The following is a 14,749-nucleotide window of genomic DNA, read 5'->3' on the forward strand; positions in this document are numbered from 1 at the left end:
ATGTGCTGATTAGTAGATTAGATAGAAGTTTGTTAGTGTGGATGTTTCTCTCTCTATCTTACCACTGACTTTCTCCTTTGGCTCTTTCTGTTTTTCTTTTTCTCTGTTTTTGCTCTATCTACGTATCTCCCCTGCTGGGTTCTACATGCCTTGTTGTGCCAGAGTTGCGGTTGAGCTGTTGACCAAACCGGAGCTGAAATTCTGTTTAAACCGGAATCCACAAGCAGCACTGTATCCTGACGTGGTGTACTGTGAAAGCTGCCATGCACTCACAGAGGTGTGTGTGTGTGTGTGTGTGTGTGTGTGTGTGTGTGAAGAGATGGGGTGGTGGGGGGGAGGGGGGGTTACAGGTTAGATGAAACCATGTGGTCGTGCTCACACACACATTCTCTTGTGCATAGGTTTGATTGACAGCCTCTGAAAACATGAGCTCAAAGCTCCAGCAGGTTAAAAGACAACTAAAATACAAAGCAGAGGTTCGGGCTGGCTGGTGTTAATTAGTGATAGAGAAGTTACAATAGCAGAAAGCGCAGAGCAGGGCTGAGCTGAACACGCTGCTGATTGATTGGGCTGGCCGAAGCTCACCTGCAGGCCTTCTACATACACTCACACACACACACACACCACACACCACACGCACACATGGGCACGCTCCCTGACAGCCTGTAGAGAACAGTCAGTGTCAGGGAACAATATCCTGCACTGTGCACCTCGCAACTGAGCGCGCTCATAAATCACCACGGTGACAGAGCCACCGCCCTTACTGTCCGCACTCCATCTCACACACACACACACACACATATGTGGATGAACGTGTACCCATATGCAGGCTGTCGAAGAACCTCAAACAGTAATTCTAGATGAAGGAAATGTCTTTGAGAAAATCTTCAGCTTCTTAAGTTAAATTTTTTCCCCCCCATATGACTATATCCACTTCTTGTAGTATTTTTATACGCTCCTGCTAAACAGACCAGACCGTCAATGTGTCAGGAAGGCATCCAGCAATGTCCTAATTGAACGTTTCATTTAACCCTGCTTGTTCTGATGCTTCCAGCTGGTCAATTTTCAAAGCATCTCATAATCCTGTGCGTCAGCGCTGGTGCAACAGCGAGTCAGGAGAAAACTGGCGTCGTAAGTAAACAGCAGCCAGGTGGTGGACAAGGAGCAGGTTGTGTACAGAACTTAGTGAATGTCAGTCACCACAATACAGTGCGCAATACTGTAATACACATTTATTGCTTCGATCAACTGTGAATGAAAGGAATTTTCCGTCATAGACATTTCTGGAGCTCCCATAGCCATATTATGTTAATACCAATATTACCAGCAATTTACAAATTCAAAAAAAGTTTCCCAACATGTTTAAGACCTAAGCCTGATGCTCCTGCATCCCTAAAACAAAATTATGCTTTGATTAATCACTGTCTTGAAACCATATTTTATTTTGGTGACTTTTTATTTGTTGTTGTTGTTCAAATCTCCTGTTTCAAGCTACCACAGTAGAAAAAAAGACTCCCAGTGTCCAGTTTTAAATGTTTAAATAAAGGTTTCTCAAATATGTTGGGTCGAAATGGACTTCAGATGTTTTTATTACAGCGGGGGGGGGGGGGGGGGGGGGGGGGGGGGGGGGGTCAAAGTCATATTCTGCCCAGGCTACATCAGCATTTTTGTGAGCTGTTGAAAGAGCCATCATCTAAGAATATTAAATGTTTCACATATTATACTATCTATTCAATTTATTAACACCAGTAATTGAAAGTAGGACAGAGTGTTTCTAGCAAAAGGAAAAGCTTGCAAAAATTATTTAACTGTATACAGTATTAGGTCTAACGCAGATGTTATGGGTCAGATGTGAATTTTAGATAGTGCTAAAATGTTGAGTAATGGACCTATGGTACTATGGGCTGTTTCAGTATACATTTTTTGCAAGACTGTCTGGCCTTGGGTTTGACACCTGTTGATTAGAGGCAGCTATCCAAATGTAATCTTTTAAAACACTGGCAGTACCTTATACCTAATAACAACACAATATTTGGGCAGAAACACTCCAGTGGTTCTCAAAGTGGGGTTAAGGCCCTCAGGGGTCTGTGAAGCGTACCCAGGGAATCTGTGAATAAAATGTCTTTCTCACTGTACACTGGCGTTCCAACCAGAAATTGACTTATCAGACATTTTCAATCATTTTAAACAAAGGCATTATTTTAAAGTCTGTTGCAAAGGGGGTACGGGGGCTTAACGTTACCTCTGGGGTTGGGGGTTCGATTCCCACCTCCCGCTTTGGGGGTTTCCTCCGGGTACTCCAAGACATGCATTGTATAGGTTGCTTGGCATCTCTAAATGGTCGGTAGTGTGTGATTGTGCCCTCCGATGGACTGGCAACCCGTCCAGGGTGCCCCCTGCCGTGTGTCCCAAGTTCCCTGGGGATAGGCTCCAGGGACACTGTGAAGGACAAGCGGTACAGAAAATGGATGGATAAATTGATGTCTGTTATAAGATTAGTCAGGACACTGTTGGGTTTCTGTGTGTGGAGTATCATTTTTAGCTGCTTAGGGCGATGGGAAAAGGGGGGGGGGGGTGAGCCCCCTGTTGGGCAAACAATTCACACCTCTCCACAATAATATTGGTACAGATATAAAACAGACTAAAGTGTTTTTTTGATAGTAAAACTGACACAATACAATTATAACATTTAAACCCAGTAGGCTAGGTAAAAAAAATAAATAAATAAATAAAAAAATAAAAGTAGGTACATAAACAGCACATTCTTAAAGCCCTAAGTGTCTACATTCATATTAACCACTACTTTGGAGTGTGGCATTACAAATCAATTAAATGCTGTACATGGGCACCCCAAAACAGGCACAAATTCCACTTTATTCCAATATGTCAATTCTAGTGATATTATACGCAGTTTAACTTATTAATTGAATATGTGGACAAGGCTTAAATTCATTAAATAAGGGTATGTTTACATGACAACGATGCACCAAAAGCTGAATAGTTTTTCCTTTGCGTTTTTCAAGAGTTTCGTGTACACACCACAACGTTAAAATGACCCCCGTTCACACGGATCTGCGAAAACAACTACAAAACGATGTTCTGTGCATGCCAGGCCAGTAGTTGGCGATGTCACTTTGTAAAGAAACTCTACGCGCATGCGCACATAAGCCTTCATGTCAATGTGTCTGCCATATTGATCCGGACAAGACTGCCCTATAAACAAATACAGGTAAACAGAGGAGCTGTGTTTTTTCTGGATAAAAATCACAAGTACGTTTACATTTCTCAAGCGATTTAAATGGTTTATGATCTGTGTGGAGTACAAAAAAATGTTCTGTCTCCAGTTAGACTTGGGAAATTATTCATTGGCTTAAGGAATTGTGAAAAGTCCCGCTTGTCAAGCATAGATTCAGCTTATTTGTCTTGGTTAATAAATGCTGAGACGTCGCTAATGTAATATCATGTAATGTACATGAAATACGCATAAAGGTTTTTTCATTGTGGAAATGGATTTTTCTGTCTTCAACCCCATCTCTTAGCTTTTCTTGTGCTCCAGGTCAGAGTTCTGTTAACAAAGTCGAAATAGTGCATCTTTAAGTACTAATAATTGACCATCATTGTATCAAAATGTCAAATACAAAAACAAAGAACAAAATTGTCAAATACAAATCAAATAGTGAGACACTGGCAGTCAGTATTTCAATTACACGATACAGGATACAGATTTACTCCACAACAGACAATTACAAAGATAATTCTAAGATTTTGAATACCCTTCATCAGCGTGGATGTGGGCTAATAATTTGACGTATGTTACTATTGCGTCTCTGCTGGTCGTAGCAGTGATGCAGTAAATGTACATTTTGTTGGAGAAGCGTCACTAAACTCAAAATCTTCAGCAGCACAAACACAGTCCTGCAGTTTTAAATGTCTCACGTGTTGTTTTGAAGTACTCGCGTGCATGCCTATCAACCGGTCACGTAATACGCGTGCGCATGACCTCATCGTTTTCACAGATTCTTGTTTTTGTACGTTTACACCGAAACGATAACGGCATCGTTTTCAAAAACTTGCACTTTGAACCCCATTTTCAAAAGTTTGCGTTTTCAGGCCCTGAAACGCCGTTGTTGTGTAAACGAACAGCCAAACCGCATAAAAAGTTTTCCATTTTTAGTTGAAAATGTTGTCGTGTAATCAGCCCATAAATCTGTGCTGAGGGCATCTGTAGGATTTATTTTACATTGAAAGCGGGTCTGGGCTGCAAAAAGTTTGGGAACCTAAGAATCCAGACTTCCAGCTGGATCAAGCAGGTACAATCCTACACACATCACTCATCTGTGTGCAGGTGGACATACTGTGTGACCCCTAAATGTCCACACTCTGAGCTCTCGTCTGTCTTATCCTGGCTTCCCTTCCTCTCTTTTCTCCTCTGCTCTCATCTTTCTCCCTCCACACACACACACACTAAGCCACACAGCTTTCAGTGCATTCTGGCACTTTTTTTGAGAATGTGTAATTTGGCCTTGCGCTTATGAAAAGCGAGCACGATGGTTTGGAAGTGGAGGCCGAAGGCACGACAATGGGCTCTGTGAGCGAAGCCAGTCTCAGCCATTCCACCCTGACAAGCACTCAGGGAGAGAAGGGCGGGGGGGTGGGAGGCACTTTCAGTCCTGGAAGAGAGAGGGACAGAAGAAGTGAGAGACAGAAACAGAGAATGAATCAGAGAAAGAGAAAGATGAAAGCTGGCCACTCTCTCCTTCCAACCTGTGAGAGAGAGGGAGAGAGAGAGGGAGAGAGAGAGACAGAGAAAGGGATGAAAGGTCAGGTGGGTGTGTGTGCTGTGCAGGTGGGCAGGTGTGATCAGGGCGGTAAGTGACAAGCGGACGGCAGCGTCCGAGGGACACAAAGGCATGGTCTGTTCCACCCTCACAGCTGCAGGGGGCGGAGATGAGCACGGCTGACAGACAGACAGCGCCCGCAGAAGACAGGGTGGAGGGAGGCAGAAAGATGGAAGGAAGACTCCGGTGGAGAGACTTCAAACGCAGGATTGGGTCCTTGGTGCCGAGAGATGCATTCTTTCCGAGAGAGGACGAGGGAGGGGGAAAGCAGGCAAAAGGAGGCATACTGATATAGAGAGAGAGGTGGAACGTCAATGAAATTTTTTGTTTAAGTGTGTGTGTGTGTGTGTGTGTGTGTGTGTGTGTGTGTGTGTGTGTGTGTGTGTGCGTGTGTGTGTTTCAATTGATGCTCAGCAGCGCTATCTGTGTGTATGCATGATGTGAAGTCTGTTACATATGTGATCATCACTGGGTTCCACCAAGACACCTACTCTTTTAAATAAGGCTCCTCAATGGTTCTTTGACTGGTTGAGTTCTAGCTTCGTAAAGGGGTTTTTCTTGGAAACTTCATTGAAACATTCTATTGTAAGGGTTCCACAGAAGCATACCAGGGGACTCCTTTAGAGTGCTAAAGACAGCAGCATTTTTTTTAAAACAAGAGAGTAGATACAATCAGAGGAAGGGTTCTTTGCTTAAGTGTTCTGGGAACGTGGAATCCTCATTGAATGGGAAACCTGTTGAAAGGTTTCTATACAGAACCTTTAAGGGGTAAATAATAAGACTCCTTAAAGGTCTTAAACATTCTTTAACCCTCGATGTATATCTACAGAATACAGAATAAAGGTGTTCTACTTGGAGCTCTCAGCAAAATGGAAACCTTCTTATGTACGGGTTCGACATAGAATTTAAAACGTACACACCAGAAGACCACTAAAAGGTGCTGAACAGCATCACATTTTTTTTAAACCCAAAAGTATACCTACACTCAGAAAAAGGGACTCTGCTAGGCATAGAAGTACTTGATTTCTCACAGAAAGGGAAATCTGCTCTTATAAGGATTCTATGTTGAACTTTAAGTGGCAAACAAACTCCTTAAGGGTTATAAATAACACTTTTTTAAGTGGACCTACACACCTACACTCCTAGCTTCCTAGAGCCTTTAACCAAATGAGGTCTATTTGAATTTTCACCCTAACCGTAAACCCTAATACTAACCCTAACCCCTTAAGGGTGTTACATTCAGAAAAGGGGCTCCTCAAGGGTTCCTGTTCTAAATGGAACCCAATGATTCTCTCAGATGGACAAACAAAACAGTGTAGGCAGCTATGAAGGTTGCTAGCCCACTGGCAATTGTTCTTTGCATTTTTATTCACAGATTCCCACATGTTGTTCCTTGGTTTAAATAAAGTAGTTAATGTAACATAACTTTACATCTTATGTTGCTAGGTTATGCAGCTAACTCGCTAGATGCAAACGTAGCCTCTAATGTTATGATGCTAGTTGTGGCCTAATTAACTAGCTAGCTAAATGTTATTCAGTGAACTTGGTATTACATTGGCAGATTTGCATAATATGAAATGTGATAAAGGAGAAGGTCAGGGTTAGGGGCGAGGCTAGTGTTCGTACAGTTTGATGTTCATTTGTATCCAATAGAACAGAATCCAACTGCCTTTGAATTATCACAAACTTTCATTAGATCAGGTTCTATTTAGTAAACCGGTCTTGTTATGTTCACTACCAAGTGTTAGTCTGAGATCCTTCTCAGGTTCATTGATAAATGATAGTGAACAAACGAAGACATCCTAATTTCCTTTCCAGCTAAAATGCTGTCCAATTAAACTTTTCAAGGATGTGGCTACTGAGGCCTGCATATTGGAACATTTATTTGTTTGTGTGTTCTTGTGCACATTGTGCATTTTTACATCTTCGTGGTACGGTCCAAATCTCCAGCTAACAACCTGTGGTTTTCACCACATGGCATCCCATCAAAGGTTCTCTGCGCTGGGGCCTCCACAGGGAGGCTCCTGCCTCCGCTGGTCCAGCTCGACTGAAAGTGTTTGTGTCAGATCCCGTTCTAATGTTTTTTAATGTGTGTAAGTTATTCTTTGACTCAGCGGGAATCAAGTTCAAATATCCAGCTTCCTGTCAGAGTATCCTGTGACTTAGCCATCTGAGGACACAAACCATTCCATTACCGCAATATTCCTACCTAATTTAGACCATTCCTAAGAGTACATGTTCATTATAGTACATCATTTTACAGCATTCTTACCTCAGATTGTAAGATATACAGTAACTCCATAGTATAGACTGTGACATCCTTGGATCTTCCTTACATTTTTAGGACTACCTTTGCTACCATTTTACTTGGCAGAGGGGACTGTTGGGCTTGAAGGAGTCCTTTGGTGGCCTGTTCCCTGATAATGCTTCAACATGCTTGATGTTTCCACTAAGGGGTTAATTAAGTAGGTGCATTGCATTACAACTTTACTAAAATGCCAATATGGCTTAACTTTCCTTAACAGACATCCTTCTCGATGTCCGTTGCCTATAGTGACATTGACGTCAATTACTAGGGGCCTCAAGAACTTGCATGGTTTGCATGCTTTCTAGTTTTGCCTCTGTTCCCACACCCCTTTCAGAATTTCTGTTCAATTGCACCAGGACACAGTGGTCTCTCTCTCTCTCTCTCTCTCTCTCTCTCTCTCTCTCTCTCTCTCTCTCTCTCTCTCTCCCTCTCACACATACACACACAGAGACACACACACAGAGACACACACACAGAGACACACACTTCCTAGTACTGATTAGAGGAACGAGGGCACTTCCCATTGGCCACAAATCTAACCTTCTACTTTCCAGAACAGACTATTTCCGCTCACTTCACAACTGATATGAAAGATAGTCCAGTGAGCTTAACGCAAAGAGATTCTTCCTTCTGACTCCACTATTTAACACACTTCTCTATCACTTTATGTACTTTCACTCCTTCTTTCCCTTCCTTTTGCTCCAGCTGTCCATCCTTCCTCAAGCCGTTAACTCACTGGCCACCACCTGCGTGAGAGACATTTGATGCCAGGTGTGCTGGCAAGAGAACTGATGACGCCAATGACCAAAGCAGCGTTGACGCCTGAACTTGGCTGATGGGTAGGAAGTAGCCTCCTGTTATTGCTGCTTCCTGTCTCGTGCCCTCTCCTGTTTACCCCTCTACTGACCTGCCTGCTGGTTGGCCTGCCATGATCCTTTAATATCTGACCTCTGTGTAGCCAGCCAAATGCCTGAGCCGACTTTAAGAGCCATATGCGCTGGTCCAAGGGAAGTGTAATGGTCTCTTGGCCTGCAGTCAAGTGCCGATTGTGCCTTCTTGCTAAAGATCCAGACTTATCTGTGAAAATATTTTATGGGTGATAAATGTAAGTAAGCATTAGGGCCAGTCTGGTTCCTTATCTTGCATATCCATAAATGTTCTGTCATTAAACATTCTCAAAAGATTAACAGATAAATTGGTTTCAAATATTAAATGAGATCATTGCCAAACTCTGGCATTGTTTCTAAAGTAGGTTTTAATAGTCTCAGATGTTTAGTATACTGTATATTGTTATATATTTGCCACCTGAAACAGACAAAATAGTTTGGCTCTTTTATCAGCCACAGTTGTGTGAAATATGTTGCAGGGTTTTAATTTTTTTCCATTTCACACTTCTTAAAGCACCTGTATTTTCAAATATGAGTATTATCCTAATGTGTTATTCCAGTATTGCCAGAAATTGTTCATACTGGTAAGAATACATAGCAGTAGTTCGAGAATTTGTCAAATACTTATACTTAACACATTTTGAGAGATCTCCAAGAGGCACTGGACTGAAAACCTGTGTGACCATTTGGCTCTGTACATATACTGATGCAGCCAGTTCAAGTATTGAAGTGATTGAGATGGATTCTTTGGAGAATGATTTTGGGGAACCTTGTGCTTTTGGAGTGCACCACTGTAGAGATGTTTTTGGCAGAGCTTTTTGGCAAGGAGATGGTGGTTTTTTGGAGGTTGATGCTGGAGGTGGGATTTTGGATTTTAAAAAGAGAGAGAGAGAGAGAGAGAGAGAGGAGAGCAAAGGAGGGAGAGCAATGTGTCACCTGCCTAATCGGAAGAGCCTTTTTGGAAAACAGAACCGCAGAGCTGAAGCTGGTTGAGAGGAATGTCAGCAGGCAGCAGGAAACGATCCACGAGCCGCTTTCTCCCTCTCCCCCACCCAGCGTCCACTTCCTGCCAGAACTCCACACACTTCCTTTGCAACCATTGGGAATCCCAGCTGGGACATTCCAACCATGAAATGTAGTCTCTATCTTTCTCTCAGTGTGTCACACACACTTACTTCAGGCCTGTATGATTCAGCAATTCATCTCTTATGAACATGCATTGCAAGTAGACTGCATCTCGAAGTGTTGAAGGACTTCTAGGGTTGATATATAAATTTCTCCTCGACCACTAGAGGTCGCTACACTACAAAGCACGAGAGGTTGAACGGTTTCCATCAATTCCTCGGCTCTTTAACATCATTACTGATGTTTTTTTTCAACTCTCTGATCACGCACAGGCTTCGTAACTCGGGCCCGAAACTCGCAGTACTGAAAGCAATTATTCTGATGAAATCAGCTGAAATTAAACGGTGCAGAGACGCAGGCAGTGCGCGCCAGCGCGGGAACGCGCGCAGAAGGGTGAAAACAGCGCGCTTCATGACTTTGTGGTTGACCTTTTCGGGGAAAAACGAGCTAATCCCCCTGTATAATGGACTCGGGCGCCGATATGGAAAAGTGCGGCGCCGTTATCGCGGTTGCCATGGAGACGATCGGAGCTCGCACGCCGGGAAGATGGCGCGTTATTAAACGGGGGAGTTTGTGTATATTGGACCGTGCGCTTTTTTGTCATAAGTGTCACTCAGGGCTGCGCTCTGGTACCTGCTCCATTATGAATGGGAACCTGTTTTCTTTCCAGCATGAAAAAAAGGGTTGGAGAGCACAGTTAGGCAAAGAAGTGTTCTTTTTTTTCTTTTTTTTTTTTCTTTTTTTTTAAACAGACTGAAAGAACGAATTTTGTCTGAACAAAATGAACAGTCAGAGATCTGTTGACACAAACAAGCTACTAAAACATCGTGGGCAGGATGAAGCTAATTATTTAAGACATCAGTTAACTCGACAGACTTTAATTAGATCCAACAAATAGGATGTAGCAAACCTGCCAGAACCAGGGATTCAGACATGTTACACTGTGTAGAAATTTGTTAAGAGTTAATAATCATACAGGCTACAAAGACAACAACAACAACAACAACAGTAATAGCTGTAGTAGAAATAATAATAATAGTAATTATTATTATTATTATTATTATTATTATTATTATTTAATATATAGCCTATTGTGTGTTTATTAAATAAGCCTATTGATGATCATTTGTTGTTGTTTTTGTTGTTAATTTCAATGTTCCATCTAGCACCCTCCATTAGAGGACCTATTAGTTCTTTACTTACTGAAAAGGTTCCATGTAGCCTAGAACCCTCAAAAAACAGAATCGTTTAGCGGCCGTTAACCAACCAAAGGAATCAGGTGGACCAGAGGGAATCATTTGTTTCCTAAACAGTGTGTACATCGTCTGCTCCGGTAGAACTTAGCCTATATAAATAATTGGATAATAAATAATTTCTCAAAAAACAACAACAACAACAACAACAACAAAAAATGTTCTCATTATTAGATCCAACTATCCTGGGCTATAGCTGATCTATCGTGTAATGTTTCTCCACAATTTACCTGCTCTGTAAAGTAAAGGAATTCACTCAGGCCTGTGTGACTAATGAGCAGTGAAGGCTGAACGTCTAAATGCTTTTGGCCCACTGTGTGCTTATCCGTGGCCAAAATAAAACAACCCAGAGCTTTATAGAACAGACTGCTACTGCTGCTTTAGACTGTGTACTGAAATCTGAAGTGTACATCTTTGTGCCAATGGCTTCATGTGGTCATAATAATTCTAATAATTATTAACCTTGAAGTAAATGTCTTTTCATTTCAACCAGCCGCATGAATATTACATACTGATGTTTATAATGCTCTTATATAATTTTGCAACACTTTCTATCAGTATCATAAAAAAAGGCAATGCAAAGACCCCATAGGAAGAAAAAACCCCCACACTGACTAATCCTTGTACACATGAGGAAACTTTTAATGGGAAGCCAGTAGTCAGCTTTCTTTATGGTTGTCAAATGAGAGTTAAATGAGTGCCCCCCCCCCCCCCCCCCCCCCAATTCATAATAAGTAATAATAAGATTTTTTCCTTTTCATTCTTGAGCCAGCCTAATAAAACATTGTGAGCAATAAAGCAGTCACATGAAGCCATGCAAGGAACAAGAAGAGGCACAAAAGGAACAAAACAGCAAACGCGGCGATGATTTGGCTGATATGGATGGAGCGGATAAACGAGGGAAAACAAGCGCTCGGACCAAACGGGCTAATTTCACCCCTAATGCAACACGCTACAAAATCTAATGAGAGGCGGGAATCAGCTCTCAGATAGCTATCATCTCTGCGATATGAACGATGCTGGAGCGCATTCATATGGTAAGCGGTGCGGGCGCGTGCGCGCGCGCAATGGCCAATAAATCCGCTCAAAACAAGCTCATATTGGCCCGTTTAAATGTGTAAATATTTCTGCCCATGTGTCTCTATCAGCCTGCGCGATCTCGAGACCCCTCTGCACCCTCCCCCTTTTTCGAATGATGCATTAGATGCGCTGAATGTATTTGTTGTGCCGGGTTTCAAAAGGCACCGATAATCTGCGCGGGTGAGATAAGAAACACCAATTTATCCAGCGCCTCTGCGGAGTCCCGCATGCAGCTCTCTGCGCTCCGACACCTCCAGCGCCGAGCCGATAACGATTAGGCCATTTATTATCGGCGCGGGGAACAAAGATGGCCTGCGCACCGATGAAATATTACCACCGGTTAATAATGAAAAGAAGAAGGGCCCCGGCATCTGATGCATGCATGTATAAATAATAACCGTGGAAAAGCTGTAATGCGCATGGAAAAAAGAAATGAATGAATAAGAATAAATAAATAAATAAATAAATAAATGGAATGCTACGAATACTAATTATAATACTAATACTACGATATTACTACTAATAATATTTTGTGGCCAAGTAAAACTAACCAAAAAACTTTTTTTCTTTTTTTTTTTTGCAACAACCTTCACCCCTACACAAACCCGCTTAGCGTACATACGCACTTTTTTTTATTTTCAAAACTTTCATTTTACCTTTACGTCTTTAGAACTATACAGATATGGATTAAATTCCACCCTTCTTCTTCTTCATCTACTTCTTCTTCTCTTCTTGCTAGGCACAGGCTCTGCTTTGATGGACACGGTAAGATGGAAATGTCACTGTGTGTGGGACATGAGGAAAAGAGCAGGCAGAGCAGGCGAGCTCAGCACAGGCGCCTTTATTAGTCTAAAGTGTCTGCGCCTCGCTCCGGTTTTATGTGCTGCTGGAGCTGCGACTGATAAGCGCTTATCGCGCGCGCATCGTGACCGAGCTTCTTTAGGCCACGGCGGCGACCTGAGCCGAGGACAAGTTAGCATGACAAAAGACTGCATTAATAATAATACAAAAAAAAAAGAAGAACAAGAAGCAGAAGAAGACATGGAAAAATGCCCTAAATAAACTGGAGCAGATGTATTATGTGATGTATGTATGACGTAGTTTCAACCAACACACATATAGAACTTATTATTATTATTATTATTATTATTATTATTATTATTATTATTATTATTATTATTATTAACCACAAACTAGAAGCCTTATATTAATTTCAAGCAGATGCCATGTTGCTTCCAAGGAACCAAGCATGCATTATTATTACTATTATTATTATTATTATTATTATTTCAGAATGCTGCATTAGTTTGTTCAACAGCTGGCACATAACGGTACTAAGTGTGCACTCTTAGAAAATAAGGGTACTAATCCTCTGTACTTTTTTCTTCTGCCTAAAAAAATTATTTATAATATATTTATGATTTAATATCCATAACTGGACCGTGATGACCTTTTAAGAGTAAATCTTTAAAGCTTTACTACATGCACATACATTTCTAGATACGTACTAAAGTGATAGGCTACTTGGTGTGTGTGTGTGTGTGTGTGTGTGTGTGTATATATATATATATATATATATATATATATATATATATATATATATATATATATATATATATATATATATATATCGTGGATTAGTACTACCCTTTCTGGGCGAGTGGAAACAATGCAAATATCGTTGAAATTGGGCTGTTGATGTTTAAAGGATTGAAATACACCAGTATTTAATTCGTATGCGATATAGCCAGGGTAGCTAATTGTGTACACAATTACAGCAGTTGGGAAATGTGCATGGTAAGAGGACCTGGATATAAATCCAATTTTATGCACGTGAAGTTAAATTATATATATATATATATATATATATATATATATATATATATATATATATATATATATATATATATATATATTTGGCCCCATGTCGACAGGATCTACTAGATAACTGATGGACTAACTGCGCGTTACACCTCTACAAGCCTTATTATTCTTGTGCAGAAGTAAAAGTTTGAAGCACTTGGCAGAAACTCTGCGATCGAGTGGCCAAATAATTGTCTCTCTTCTCTTATCTTTCATTTTAGCTTCATTGAAGAGAGGAGGAAGAAAAGAAAAGCGAGTTTTTTTTTTTTTTTTTGGAAGTATGCTGATTTTTATCGTAATCCCCCGGTTTGACTATCGGGATATGACGGACGGTTATATGGTGTTGACAGACGATTTGGCATTCTGCACGAGCTCGTGAACTCCAAACACAACAGGCGCCATTAAATACGGCATTAGCGGTTTAGTGCATTTTATACAATTGAATTAATGCCGTCAGAGTTCACTTTCTTCCTCTCTTCTTCTGCTTTCTCCGTGGGGACGCGATGAGGCGGTGGCGGCTCGCGGCCCTGCACCTGCCTCGCGCAGCCACACACTTGCGGAGCCCCGGACGGTCTCGTGCCGGAGATTTGGCTTTGCTGCAGCGGCTTTGCATGTTTTAAAACTTGGTGTCATGAGCGCGCGCGCGCGCGCGTGTGTGTGTGCGTATTTTCCCCCCATTCTTAATATAAAAAAAACGAAGGAGGAGGAGGAGGAGGTAGGGTCAGTCGCGAAGTCGCTTTATTTATTTTTCTTCCAGCCTCTCACTTTATCGACACGATCAAGCAGGGGGATTGAATTCATTAAGTCAGGGTCGCCTTTTAATGCAAGCAAAAGATATACATATTCAAAACACTTCAGAAAGCATCTGCAGAGCAGGGAACAGGGAACAGGGGGCAAGTTGATGCCCAAGTCACAATGCTCCACTACTATATCCCACTATCGCCATTTTATTCCGACTAGCTCTATTAACTAGGCGACATGATATCGCAAATAATGCATTCCAAACAGCCTTAGCCTGTGTGTGTGTCAATCCTTTTGCAAAACGTGGAGATTTATCCGCAAGCTCTATAGCCATTACATGCATAGCAATGCGCGTGCACGGGTTTGATTAGATGTGTGAACAAAACGAAAAACATGCCAGCAGATCAGAGTCCAGATTCCAGGTATTGGAAGCTCGAGTCAGCAGTGGACATCCATATTAGTGCGTAGTAAATATTCTGTAAAAAAAAACAAACAAACCAAAAAAAAAACCCCCAAAACAAAACAAAGCGGGAAACAAATAATAATATACCACCGTATTAACCATAGGTGGCGTGCTATTTTTCATACTCTTTTGGACGAAGCCTCAGATTGGCTGACGCGCATGGATACGTGTCTGCAGCCCTACTTTATTCC

Source organism: Ictalurus punctatus, chromosome 21, assembly GCF_001660625.3.
Source record: "Ictalurus punctatus breed USDA103 chromosome 21, Coco_2.0, whole genome shotgun sequence".
Taxonomy (NCBI): Eukaryota; Metazoa; Chordata; class Actinopteri; order Siluriformes; family Ictaluridae; genus Ictalurus; species Ictalurus punctatus.